This window comes from Erpetoichthys calabaricus, chromosome 8 (assembly GCF_900747795.2).
Source record: "Erpetoichthys calabaricus chromosome 8, fErpCal1.3, whole genome shotgun sequence".
Taxonomy (NCBI): Eukaryota; Metazoa; Chordata; class Cladistia; order Polypteriformes; family Polypteridae; genus Erpetoichthys; species Erpetoichthys calabaricus.
Window position 1 is genome coordinate 39,306,437 of NC_041401.2, and position 14,518 is coordinate 39,320,954.

A 14,518-nucleotide genomic window follows, 5' to 3' on the forward strand; every position below is an offset into this window, starting at 1 on the left:
AAATTACTAATTTTACTATAGTTTGTAATATATTACACAAGTCTGCATGTAGGGTGTATTTTGTGGGAAAAGGTAAAAACAGGTGAAGCCTTGACTAAAGTAATGGTATCAGAATTTTTACATCGAGATTCAGTATGCATGCTGCACAAAGTATACAAAGTCATTGACCACAGGAGTGGTGATTTTGAATGAGAGGATATTTACCAGTCTATGTAAAATACTGCATAAAGAAATTGTCTCTTTATGATTTTATGTCCAGCAGATTATTAATACAGTACAAGAATCATCAACTTTAGTTTGCTTAATTTTGAGTAACTGGCCACAATCTTTAATTATGGGGTGAATCTGAGTCAGTGGCAAGAAGTACTTTTTGAACTGAACCCTCACTGACATAAGAGGTAACTAGAGAGAAAGACGGTTAAAATTAAAAAGACTTCCATGGGCTAAAATAGACAATAATGCAAATAACTCTTAAAACTTAAAAGACACTCAAAGAGCTCAGATGTTTTTCTCTTTGCAGACTGAGAGCTACTAGTCTTTTTTTTAGCTATGTCAAATAACGTCTCAGAATATGCAGTATTTCAGTATTAATGAAAAATATGTACACATTTTTACACAGTTACTACCACTCCTTGGAAGATAAGCAAGCCCCATTTAGGGTCTTTTTCTATTCTCTGGTAGGTGATTAATATTATTGCTTTAAAAACTTGGAATCACACCCCAAAGTACTGATGCATTCAGGCGTCTTTTTTAAAGCATTTTATCTGATACCATGCTTGATTTGCAATGCACTTAGGTAGCATAATAATGACTACGATGTATACTGTAAATGTCTTGCCTATGTTGAATATGCATTTAGGAAAAAAGGGTCACTTTAGCAGAACAAATGGAGTTATCCTAACTGGGAATGATTTACTCAGTCTGTTGTCCTCTGTGAAGAAAAAATATAAGAGCCTTACTCTCCAATTCAATTCAAAGTAGGCTATGGGATTAATGGGTGTTAATGCCAGCACTGGAAGCCAACAGATTATGTTTTTCATGGCAGCATTAATTTCTGCTTTAGGACAGCTGCCAAAGTAGGTTACTTGGTAAATAGGATTTTCAGTTTTGTTTCATTGTTTGCATGTATATTTTGTATTTGATTTGTATTATTACCTTAGAATCACCAAGATTTAAGATCCAAGATTCAAGAATTACACAGGTTGTACAGGTACAACTTGCAGTGAAATGAAAAAGCTAGCGTACTCCATGCAAACAAAAAAAGCAAACACATAATAGAATAAATGATAAAATTAAGAAAAAGATAGTAAAATTAACAAAATTAACTAAAATTAAGTTAAGTTAAACTAGATTAAAATGAAGTTAAAATCTGAAGTCTAAAACAGTAAAAAGTATAAAGTGGCTGTGCAGGAAGTTAAAGTGAGTTTTAGGTTCAGACGTTTTTTGGCATGTCAGAGTTCAGGATTCTGAAGACCTGAAGGTAAACTCTCCCTGTGAGCCTCCCAGTCTTTTCCATTAGGATGCGTAGCTGCTTGCCTGAGTTGAGCAGGCTAAACAGTCTGTTGCTGGGGTGGGTAGAGTCCATAAGTATTTTAATAGCCCCGGTCCTGCAGCGCTCGGTGTAGATGTCCTGCAGAGAGGGCAAGATACGCTCTACTGAACTCACCACTCTCTGCAGGGTTTTGTGATCTTGGACTGAACAATTCCCAAACCATGATATACAACTCTGTGTTAGGATGCTCTCTATGGTGAAATGATTGGCGAGACCTTGAATTTCCTTAGCCACCTCAGGAGATGAAGGCACTGTCTTCTGTTCCTGACCTGAGTTTTCTGTGTGCTGGGTGCATGTCAGGTCCTCGGTGATATACACACCCAGGTGCTTAAAGCCGCTCACCCTCTCAACAGGAACTGCATCTCACATTATTGAAATAGGTTCAAACTCTGTTCCAAGCACTGTTTGGAATTTTCAAATCCTACTTGTTTGATTGTGGATTTTTTATGGATATCCTAGATTTCCACCCACATGCATGTTTAAGTGATTGTAGGAGTGTTTGATTGATTGACAGTCTCATATTTATTTGCTTTTGTTGCCAGCTGGCACAGAACAGACCCCCAAAAGCAAAGCCATGTCATCTCCTGAATCATAAGGAGTGTTAATGAACACATATCCTGTGGTAAATAAACAACTTTAACCAAATAACTGAAGCACAGCTCCTGTACTAAAAGAAGCAGAATTTCTTAGGAGATTACTGTAGCACTTGCAGCTTTCAAGGTTTGATTTCATGAAACTTACGGTATTGTTTTATTTTTATTGTGTGAAGTCAAGTCTTTTTTCAATCCCCATGTCTGAGACAATTTAGTCTTGGAGTACTTTATTTAAGTATTTCTTCTACATTGTGACCAGAGGGAATTCCTCCCTTGTGCCCAGTACTGCTGTGATTAACTCCTGCCCTACAATTGGATTAAGTAAACTCTGGGAACTGATAGATACATGGACGTAAATTGAAGTTCGCTTAATAAGAGTAACCTGAATTGAATGTTGATAATAAAGATGGCATAGGTCTCACATTGTTAAAGTAGAATTTGGTGAACCCTGGATGGGACACTCTTAGTAACCAAGGTTATAATAGGTGACACTTCTGATCATACGGTACCAAGTGAGAATCAAAGTGAAGCAGAAGGTTTGACAGTCAACCTGGTTATTGTGTACAAAGGCTCGTGGTAAATGCTTTCAGAAGTACAGTTATGTGAATGGCATTTACAAGTACGAATTTCACTGTACTTTGTACATGTGACAATAATGACCCTATGAAAGCTTTAGCTGATGTTTTCTAACCAAAGCTACAGGAGCTATATTTACAATACAAGGCTAAAATACAATTCCAGTATGCAGTCTTTTGCATACTGACATTTCTCTGCTCTGGTTTTCCTGTAAGATCCCAAATATGTGCAGGTCAGATTAATGGATGACTATTAACTGGCCCATGTTTAATTTAATGTGACCTGTGATGAAATTATGGCATCTCCAGGGTTCTTTCACACATTGTGTTCCATATTTATAGGATAGGCACCAATTCAATGTGACCCTGAGCTGAACTAGAAGGTTTAGAAAATGGATGTGTGGATAGTATTTAGTGTAAACTGCCTTATCCAGGGTTGGCTCTTGCATTATGCCAGATGATGTCAGTTTCCAGTGACTCTGAATCGGTTAAGAAAAAAGGATGGATGAATGGATGGATTTCCTACAAATCAGAACTTGCCTGATCAGAAAAGTTGATGTTTAAACTGCAAAGGTCAACATTCCTTTATTTAATGGCAGATCTGTTTTATTTCTCTAAATTACTTGTTTTCAATAGATGTGAGTTACCTATTACACTGGGGATTTACCTCATAGCAATCAATCAATCAATCTTAATTTTATATAGCAATTTTTAAAGAATGCACCATAACAACGTGTTACACAAAGTGAATGATCCATCCATCCATCATCCAACCCGCTATATCCTAACACAGGGTCACAGCAGGAACAAATCCTGGGTAGGATGCTAGCCCACTGCAGGACACACACACACACACCAAGCACACACTAATAATAATAATAATAATTAATAATTCATTACATTTATATAGCGCTTTTCTCAGTACTCAAAGCGCTAGGGACACTTTAGGATCACCAATGCACTTAACCTGCATGTCTTTGGACTGTGGGAGGAAACCCACGCAGACATGGGGAGAACATGCAAACTCCACACAGGGAGTACCCGGGAAGCAAACCCAGGTCTCCTAACTGCGAGGCAGCAGCGCTACCACTGTGCCACCATGCCGCCCCCAAAGTGAATAATAATACATTTAAGTAGTGAAATAAAATGCAATATATTTCCGGACATAACAAAATTCATCCATAAATGTATGTGTTCTGCAAACGTCCTAGGGCTTCATCCAGTGCTGGTTCTTCTCTTGTGCTCGAAGCTGCTTTTATATGTTGTTGGCTACACAAGCCTGAATTAAACAAAATGAGTACTGATAATGAATGGATGGATGGAACAGATTTGTGCTGTGGCTCACACTGGTTAGATCTTGACTAGAACCAATGACTTTGTAGCAATTAACATGAACCATAACCTGCTGAGCTAAAGAAATGTACCTTATATTGTGGCTTTCCATTAACAATTCCTGGTTAAAGACCATAAATGCTGAGTCAAGATCATTGGCTGACTATATTTACAAATAAATGGAAGAGTTATGTGTGATGCAAAAATATGCTGGTGGCAGGTAAAGAAGACACAACTGAAAGACAAAGAGATATGATATAAGATGGGTTGTCTAATATTGTTCAGCTGTTGCAAAATGCTACACTTTAATAATTCATCAATGTATCCATCCATCCATCCATTTTCCAACCCGCTGAATCCGAACACAGGGTCACTGGGGTCTGCTGGAGCCAATCCCAGCTAACACAGGGCACAAGGCAGGAACCAATCCCAGGCAGGGTGCCAATCATCAATGTATCCTTTTGTCTATTTAGCCACTGATTCTTTTATTTTCTGAGTCTGCTCATCTAGTTTGTGATTATAGAGAAGCGAAGACAGAAATATCATGATTAAGTGCAAGCAAGGAACCTGCCATGAACAGAGTACCAGTCTGTCACAGGGAACACTCAAGTCCACACTTAGATCAGACCAGTTTAAATTTTCCAACCCAATTCTCAATCTAACTGTACTGCTTTGTGCCATGTGAGGAAACAGGAGAAGTTGGGGAAAACTCTCTGTAAGAATATGGAAAGTGTGCAATCCTTATAGAGTGATCCTGGCTCCAGGCACTGAAGGGTAGCAGGAGCATCTACTATGCCACCATGCCACCATGCCACCTCTTCATGTTAGGTATCTATCAATTCTCAAGCCTGTTTAATCTAATTCAGAGTTGTTAGGGTCACAGAACCTATCCTTCAATGACAGTTTCCCGAGTTTGTTAAGCAAAGGAGCTTAGCATCTGTTTTCTGTGAATAAATGACAAACTTATTAAGCACAATACATTACAGATCAGTTCAAAGATTTGGCACATACCACAAAACTAACACATTAAACTACTGACCTACAAGGCAGGGGTTTTTGGAAGACAATCACCTGGTTTGCAAGTCTGAAAACCCCAATCAAAACAACTCCCATCTGCATTACCTGAGTTGCAACCAGCGAGCCATTCATGAGGACATCCAAGAAGGTCACTGAGGCACACAAGTGATAATGGAGAAAGCATTATTTCCTGCAGTTAGAAGGAAACAGCAAACAAATAGATACCGTGTGACTATTGCTTTATTCCTAGAGTGGTAAAATGAGAAACATATTAATGAGGCTAATGAAAATGTTGAAAATAATTCAGCAGTTTCTACTATTGCCTATTCTGCTGATATCAGGTGTGAAAATACAACCTTGTCAACAACTGTTGCAGCTTTGTAATGAGTAGTCTTTAGGGAGGATTATTTTCATGTCAAAGCTGCTGATCCTTAGTAAAACAGTATTGATTTCATTTTCAACTTAAATAAATACATTTTGCTGGGATTGCACAGTAGTTTGTGCTGCTAGGTTTAAAATTTGTCATCATAATTTCCTGTGTGGAATTTTAATGTTGCTTTTCCTCCAGATAATCCAGTTTTCATCCCACAACTCAAAGACGTGTGCATTAGGCTAGTTGTGACTGTGAGTTAGCCATCATGTGACAAAGTGGCATCCTGTCTAGGGTTAGTTAGTGCATTGCACCCAGTGATACCAGGGCAAGCACTAGCACCCTGGGATGAGTGGATAAGATAGACGATTGATGAACAGTACTTACTGTAAACCATTGCATCCATGGGTGGGAGCCTTATAACAGAAGTTGCCAACTCACTATGTTATCCAGATCAGAAAAAAAGACTGCTAAATTCACCACAATCCAGAATTATGAAGAACAGGAAGCTGGTGTTTATAAAGGCCAAATCCTACAGTTACCAGAAAAACATTTTTGGCTACAGTATATCGCCGATTTTCTTTAAATTTTACCTACATTTTAGATTGAAGACTGACATCATATCAGTAAATCAGTTGTTATTTTATTTGGGCACCCTTTCAAGACTGTACTCTGCCAAAGAATTGTACTGTACACTTCAAAGAAACAGGATCTTGTCATTACGCAGTAACATCAAAAGTAACCAACTGAAGTGTCTATATTGTAAAGATAAACTGAAACACGTTAACATCTGGACAAGAATATATTCAGTAAATTGGTTAGGTTTCTAGATTAGATTAGATGATACCAAACTAGGTGGAAAGATAGAACATATAGAATTAGCCAAATTGTTACAGAGGGACATAGATGCAATACAGGCTCAGGCAGATTTGTAGGAGTTGAAATTTAATGTTAGTAAATGTAAAGAATTACATGTAAGAAGTAAAAAATTTTAGAATCCATAATGGGGGGTCTGAATCTTGAAAGTACACCTTATGAGAAGGACTTGGGAGTCATAGTGGACTCATCACCGTCTACCTCCAGACAGTCTACAGAAGCAATTAAGAAGGCAAATAGAATGCACTGCATGTAGAGTACAAGTCAAGGAAGGTTACGCTTAAGTTATATTACATACTAGTGAAGCCTCACTTCAAGTATTGTGTACAGATTTCATCACCATATTACAGAAAACACTTAGCTGAGGTAAAGAAAAGTCCAGAGGGAAGCGACTAGGCTGATTCCAGGGCTGAGAGATATGAGATATGAGGATGAGACTGAAGGAGTTGAACCTTTTCAGTTCAAGCCAATAGAGATAAGAGGTGACATGACTGAAGTGTTGAAAATTATAACAGGAATTAGTAGAGTGGATCCCAGCTATCATTTTCAAATGAATTCTTCAACAAGAACACAAGGGTATGGTTGGAAACTTGTTAAGGGGAGATTCTGTACAAATGCAGTGTGGTAGAAAGTAGGACTTGATATTATTTTAGACAACGGACGTGAATGGACTGCGGTGGGTTGGCACCCTGCCTGGGATTGGTTCCTGCCTTGTGCCCTGTGTTGGCTGGGATTGGCTCCAGCAGACCCCCGTGACCCTGTGTTCGGATTCAGCAGGTTGGAAAATGGATGGATGGATGGACGTGAATGGATGGATGAGCTTGTTGGGCTGAATGGCCTTGTCACAATTTTTCCAATGTTTTAAGTGAAGTACAAAATGGCAACACAATAGAAAATGTATTGAAATATCTTTGTCAGAACCTTAAAAATTAGCTACACACAGTTTCAATGTGCCCAGTTATTACACTGAGCATCAGTTTTATGGCTGGCTGCTAATCCTTTAGGAAAGGGAGTCCAACTTGTGCACAGTGTATCTCCTCTTAAAAATAGTGCTCCATTGCATGTAGGCCTGTACAGATCAGTATTAGCAATGTGAGAGGTGTTTGCTAGTGTTTCTAACAGAGGTGTCCTTCTTACAACCAAAACAACCTGCAATCTTCACACAAGTCGACAGAAAAGAGACGTTTTAGAAATGGAAAAACAGAATAATCTTAACATACAGCAGAACATCCTCCGCATTAAAATTACTATCAACTTGTTTTTGTACAGTTGGCACATTGTCCCAATGCTTTGTGGGTTTTCTATCAAGTATTCCAAGCTTCTCCCACACCCCTAAAGATGTGCCTGATAGGTTGACTGGCAGCCCTAAAGTGACACTATGTGGATGTGTGCATGACAGACTCGTGCAGTACAGTTGTGTTTCCTCCAGGACAGTGCTCAGTTTGAATGGAAAAGATACCAGCTGAACAAAATAAATGGATAAATTTTATTTATTAGCATGTAACCCTCTGCTCTGAAGTCAGAACTGAAATTTTTAACCAGATTTACAAACATAAAACAGACAAAAGTAAAAACAATTACTCAGCTTTTACACAGATAATCTTGTTTGTGTGTTCATATGAATGTGTTCAGAAATAAAGTGACAAAAAGGTCTACTTACTTTTCTCAACTGCTACTAAAACAGGAATTTAAGAAAGACATCTAGTCAAGACTTTTTAGTCTAAACATTTCCTTCAGATACTCTCTGTCTGCTTTGGTTTTACAATTCGTATCATTTACTATTTGCTGTTTATACATTATGCTTATTAGCTTTTGTTATGCTTATTATACTTTGTTAACATGTATACTAATTTATCAGTATACCCTCTAATGTCATCCCTTGTGTAAAATAATTAGGCTTCTTCTTTTATCGAGGTACATCATAGAAAGTCATGACATGTAATCATCAAATGGTGGAACATTTTCTGAAAAGGATAATCAGGCAGCATTGTGCTGGGGAATTCTATCGCTAATTATGTTCTTTTTCTAAGAAATGTGATAGAATGCTTCATTAGGCAGAATACTACAAATGTAGTTGGTATTTATGAACTTCTTAAAATAATATCCTTGATATATATTATTCTCCATGAAGGATTTTATTTATCTAAAATTACACAGTTTTAATGATAAACCTTGAATTAGTAACATACTGTATCCAGTTCTAGCCATCCATTATCTAAAACAGATTATTATGGAGGAAGTGCTAGTCTGGGTAAAACATAGGGTCCAATAGAGCAGAAAATAAATAAGTATTTATAAGTTCTTCTTGTAGGTAATGTGGTGTATTAGAAAAGGAACTAGTAAATCTCAAGCAGAAGGTTAATGTCCCACCCATAAACCTATGTAAGGCCTATCTGTAAAAATAAAATAAAATAAATACATGTAAACAGTTGTGCAGTGAGTCTACTCGTAGGGTACTTTGGGGCGGTGTTTGTGATAGAAAACCATTTGATCAAATTAAGGTAAAAAAACTTAAAAATTATTTTGCAAAAGTATGGCATTATTTCGCAAAGATATTGCCTGCTGGGATTGGTATTATTGTGCACATGCGTGCTCCAGTCATGTGCATAGCACATAATCAAGTGACAGGAACTGAACAGACATTATAGGTATACATTTAATCCTGCATGTGCTGAACTTAAAATCCACCCAGTTTAGGGTCACAGCAGCACTGGGTGTAAGGCAAGAAGCAAACATGGGGGCGGTTTATCAGTTCTTTGCAGGGCACAATCATAAAAAGAGTGTGTTCCGTGCACTTTAGTTTAAAATATATATATATATATATATATATATATATATATATATATATATATATATATATATATATATATATATATATATATATATATATATAATAAAATGATCAGTTTAGTTTAATAAAATTATTTACTATAGATATTTCAAAACAGTGTAATCTAGTGGCACGGTGTTAATATCTCTTAATATCTCAAATCTTGTGGGGCTCAGGTTGGGAATAGAAAAAGGAGAAGGATTTTATTTACTTTACATCACATGAACATTTTTTCTTAATTGAGAAGTATTACTGACACATGTTCAGTATTCAGTGTTCAGACAATCATCCACAGTTAAGCACACTCTCTGATGCCAATCAATCCATTAATGCATGGGGACGTCACGCAAACTCCTTGCAGACCCTGGCACTGTGAGGCCGGTGAGCTAGCTCTGCGTTACTATATACCTATAACCTTTCTTCAGTTCTTGTCACTTTATTGCATGCTATGGACGTGTTTAACCTATCCCTCAATAGCTGTCACTATACGAATGAAACATGTGCAGGCACAATATTAATGGCAATAAATAACAGAATACTTTTTCAAAAATAACATACTTTTGCGTAATAATGCAATAAAACTTTTTTTGAGTGGTGGGAATAAGCTTCTGTATAATACTGCATGTGGTTATTGGAGTGGCAAACTGCTCAGGGTGAGCTCCTACATTTTGCTCAATGCTGTCAGAATCTCCTGTGCCTGGATGTCACTCTGAATTAATCATTAAATTGTACATCATAGTTAGTAGCAGTATCAGCATTTTTTTTTGGTCATGACTAAAGTTAAGTGTTTAGTCGGCAATAGCACAGAGTTGAAGTCATTAGTGCTTCAGTTTCTCAGTATCTTTGGTTCAGATCCTAACCTGGTCAATGTCTGCGGAGAGTGTAACGTTGTCATTTTGTCAGCACAGCTTTTTTAAGGGTACCTAACTTTGCTCAGACATCCTGGGGATGTGCATATAAGATTGAGCGGCCATCCAAACTGGCCCTTTGTGGGCTAGTATGCATTCTGATGGAGCAGCACCTTCAATCTACAGTTAGTTTGTGCCTTGCACCTTGTGCTGCCTGGATGGGCTCCAGCTACCTTGTAGTGGAATAGTCAAGCTTGTAACAGGAATGAACAGTTTGTAAGGTAAAGGCATATTGTTTTTGGCAGTGATCCAGCTCCCTACATGCAATGGTGTTTCTGCCATTTTTTGAAAATATTGGAAACATGATCAGTGTCTTAAAAAGAGTATTATACAACGTATAGTACTGAAATAGACAAAAAGATTATATTTGCTGTAACAGTCCCTATATGTATTGATTGTATAATGGCAACATCAGGCACATGGCAGGAAACAATTCTGCAAACAGCAAAATAGCATGACATTCATGGCTATGCAAGCCCAGAGCCTGTCTGAAAATCACTGGGTGTAAAGCTGACATCAACCCTGCACCCTGCCTATTAAACCCAAGCCCAAACTAATCGCATTGTTTGTCTGCTGAACATGCTGTGAATACAGGATGACAAAAGTGGAAAACTTTGTTAAACACATCTTGAGGTTAGTAGAGTTACAGCATTTGATCACTGTCATGACTGTTCTGATATTCTAATTAAGTGAAGATTAAAGGTTAATTTGTATAAGTTCAATGGGGCAGGCTATCAAAGGGGTGAAACAAGAAGGAACATCAGGAGAGAGCTGGGGTCAGTATGCACAAACTTTACATATCAGCAACTAAATTGACAGGAAAAGATAACCTTATTATCAAAACAAAAATAAGTCAAATCCTAAAATCAAAAAAAAAAACCCTCATAAAGAAAGTAACGTTCTAAAGCTAGGCAACAGAGCATAGTTACAATGTATGTGTCTTAAACTTACAGAAGATTGCTGCCAAAACAACATGGCCATACCCTACTGATATAAAGTGCACACACATATAACACATGGCGTCATAGCAATCAAATGTTACAATGCAGACATCATTAAAAATGTATTAGGCCAAGACAACAAAACTTAGATAAGTTTTGTCTAGGCCTAAAACCTAAGATAAATACCCCTAAAGCTCAAAAAAGCAGAACATATTTAAATATGTATTTAACAACAAAGGAATAATATTTTACATAATTAAAATTTAATAACGCAAAACTAAAGAAAGAAAAATTAAGTTGGAAAAATATAGGCTGGACTTCATAGAAAAAAAGGGACAAAGAAATAAAAGGAAACTAGAAACAAAGAAAAGCAGACTCAAAAAATAAAAAACATTTTACAAGCCAAAACAAAACGCACCCAATTAATCAAAACTAAATGAAAGTCAGAATTCTGTTAGTCTTTAAATAATCCAAAAGTTAAAACCCAAGGGCAAAGTCTAAATCTAAGCCAGTGGACAAACCAATAATTTGAAACCAGAAATTAAAAGACCTATGCAACAAAATTCCTGTAAATCAATGAGTTATCCTCGGGAGAGAAGTGGGCCAGTAGGCAGAATGCCACAGCAAGGAAATATGGCCAAGTGTAGACCTTGCGCATCCCTCAGGTGAATGAGTTACTAATTTCCACAGCACCTGACGGAAATATGGCTAAATAGGGGCCTCCCTTTATTAATTAAACAAAGCAGGAAACAGAAGGTACATAAAAGGGTAAGGAGACAGCATCAAACCATGACAATATATTACTCCTTTAGTTTCTGCGATAATAGTTGCAATAATGATATGCAGTGTCAACTCTCTTCTGCGAAATAGCAAAATTCAAAAAGACATTTCTTATTAAAAGTGTGCTGAGAGCTGTTGGCTTACAATATCTGGTTACTCTAAAAGTAATAACCATACACCATGACATCCCACAGCTGTATTGCATTCCTGATTTTGAATGATTTTGAACAGTGCTGTACTATTACACCTCTGCTTAAAATTTTGCTTTAGGCTGACATTGCAGTACATCACTTTTTCTATGATTTTCAGTTATAGTGAATTTGTGAATTGGGATTATATTATATTATAATATTGTGAATTTCCCATTGGGATTAATAAAGTATCTATCTATCTATCTATCTATCTATCTATCTATCTATCTATCTATCTATCTATCTATCTATCTATCTATCTATCTATCTATCTATCTATCTATCTATCTATAGCCTTTACTTACAGCCTTCATCTGAAAAAAAAGTCATAGTGAGTAATAGACAGTTGCAGCGCACTCCCATCACAACCAGTTGCATAGTGTGACACCCCAGTGACTAGTCAAACTGTCAAAGTACTCTGCAATTCTATGTGACTTTCCACAATTGTTATTTATTTCATGTTTTTTTTTTCTTTGTAGAAACTGTTTTTGAGGTTGTTTGATTATTTCATAGTGAACTGATAAAGTTTCATTTTATTCCCATTATTGTGTGTGTCACAAGAACATGATCATTGACCGCACATATTGCGGGATAAATATGGCGGCAATCACATTACACATTTTCCCTCAGCGGATAAAACTTCTTGAACTTGAAATCTGCTGTAGTTTCTTTATCATTTAGGCTTTACCAGCAGGTTTCTTTTATGGTTTTTGATTTTCCCTTTTGACTGTGACTTCTTTGTTCTTGTGTTTTGGTTGCCTTTGATTGGTTGTCTTTTTTGGTATTGGCCTGATTTTCCAGTCTGACTATGATTTTTGCTTCTTGCTACCCTCTCCTGGTTTTATTTTATTCTCACAATAAACCTTCAACACTAGCAAACAACAAAATCATAGGGGTGAACTTTTGTGTTTGTGCGTGTATAGCTAGATGTACTATACATACAGTGCCCACGAGCAGTGAAAAACAATAGAAACTGAAAGGAAAGAAAGTGAGCCTTTTGGAATGTGCAAAAGGAGAAAAAGCTGGTCAGACCCAAGACCCAGCACAGATGCTTTGTATTTGTTTGAGCGTGACAGAGTGAAAAAGCAAAACAAAAAGATAGGCCAAGATTGTGATGTATCACATTAGGCTCCATGTTGATTGCCTGCTAAAATAAGGCAACATTGTGGTACTGTTATGTTTTAATAAGGGTTCCTCTCCTAGTTGGGGTTCAAATTTTCGTCAATGTCTTCTTTGTTCATTTTTGATTCTTTTGTTTGTATTAACTGTATTTCTATTTATTTTGTTTATTGTGTTGCATTTATTTGTATCTTATTTGTGCTTAAATTGTGTCTATGTATCTGTGCCTGTGCTTGTGTCATCTTCGGTGTGGTCCCCAAGAGTCAGGGCCACCTGCACATCATAGGAAGGGACTGGCCTCAGCCCTATTAAGGTAGGGGGAACCCACAGTTACTTTTGTGATTTTCTTTTGAATACCTGAATGTTTGAACCTGTGCTCTATTTTATGACCTCCTCTTGGATTTTGGATTGGGCTTCTGTTTCCGTTTGGAATGGCCTTTTATTGGCATTGAATCTATTCCTTTGTGCTTTTCTGAGCTTCAGTGTGTAACAAATATTTGGGATTTACGTGCTTGGGAGCTTGTGAGATTCTTAACACTTTCTGTTAGTAATATGAAATTTCAAAAGTCATGAGGAAATCAGGTAATTGATTATCCACTGCCATTCCTAGCTGGATAATTTGGCACCCACGGAGGCAACAAGTTTCAATAACCACAGTTATTAAATTCAACATGCTTTCCAAACAGAAATCCTTCTGAATCCTTTGGTGTGACACTAGCCTTATGTAGGGCTCTAAAAGTCTTGCATTTTTTGTTGGTTTCCTTGTCTATCCATTAATTTTGTGAACACCTCATTAAAATTAAATGGCGAGCTGGAGCCTATGACTGTCTTAAAATCTGTAATTGTGAGCATGACCAGACAATCAAAGACAAACAAAGAACATATACAGTGTATATGAGAGTATTTAAAGGCGCTATAACACAACAGGTACGTAATACTAACAGCAGCTAAAATGTATTTGGATTATCTCTTAGTAGTAGGCGCTACACGACAGCTGTGGTATAGAAATTACATTTTCTACGTGATTGTCCAAATTTCTGCCTGACAACCTTGCACTACGTGCCTGTGATTTACTTCTTAAAATAATTAATCACAAAAGGAACCTTGAATGTTGCGGGGTTTTAGTGACCCGAACTCACCTTAAGGGACAGTAAGTAGTAGTGCAGGGTAATTTACAAACAGAGTCTGGCTTCGATGGCGCCGATTACACTCATTCGCACAGATTTCCATTCTCCCAGGAACCGACGGGGCACTTGAAGTGTCACAAACAGTGTGAGAAGAGAGGACACTGCCCGAAACTGCAAAGCTCTCGACCCCGCGGAGCAGCCCGACATTCCGCACCTCCCAGGGTCCACTTTGTTCTCGCGCACATTGTTTACAGCTCGCTGCAGTTAAAAAGTAGAAAGACGTAAAGCTGTTTTCCTCATCTCTTCT

At 37.3% G+C, this 14,518-nt stretch overlaps 1 protein-coding gene and 1 long non-coding RNA gene across 8 annotated transcripts in view; one reads left to right on the plus strand and one right to left on the minus strand.

The window, feature by feature from the left end:
- LOC127528984 (uncharacterized) overlaps positions 1 to 5,251 on the minus strand; it is a 65,159-nt gene extending 59,908 nt beyond the window's left edge. The window contains exon 1 of the long non-coding RNA XR_007935669.1: positions 5,175 to 5,251. This is a non-coding gene — a long non-coding RNA (uncharacterized LOC127528984). The remainder of the gene's footprint in view (positions 1 to 5,174) is intronic.
- Positions 1 to 14,518, plus strand: part of kalrna (kalirin RhoGEF kinase a) — a 797,086-nt gene that overhangs the window by 438,538 nt on the left and 344,030 nt on the right. The window lies entirely within an intron of this gene.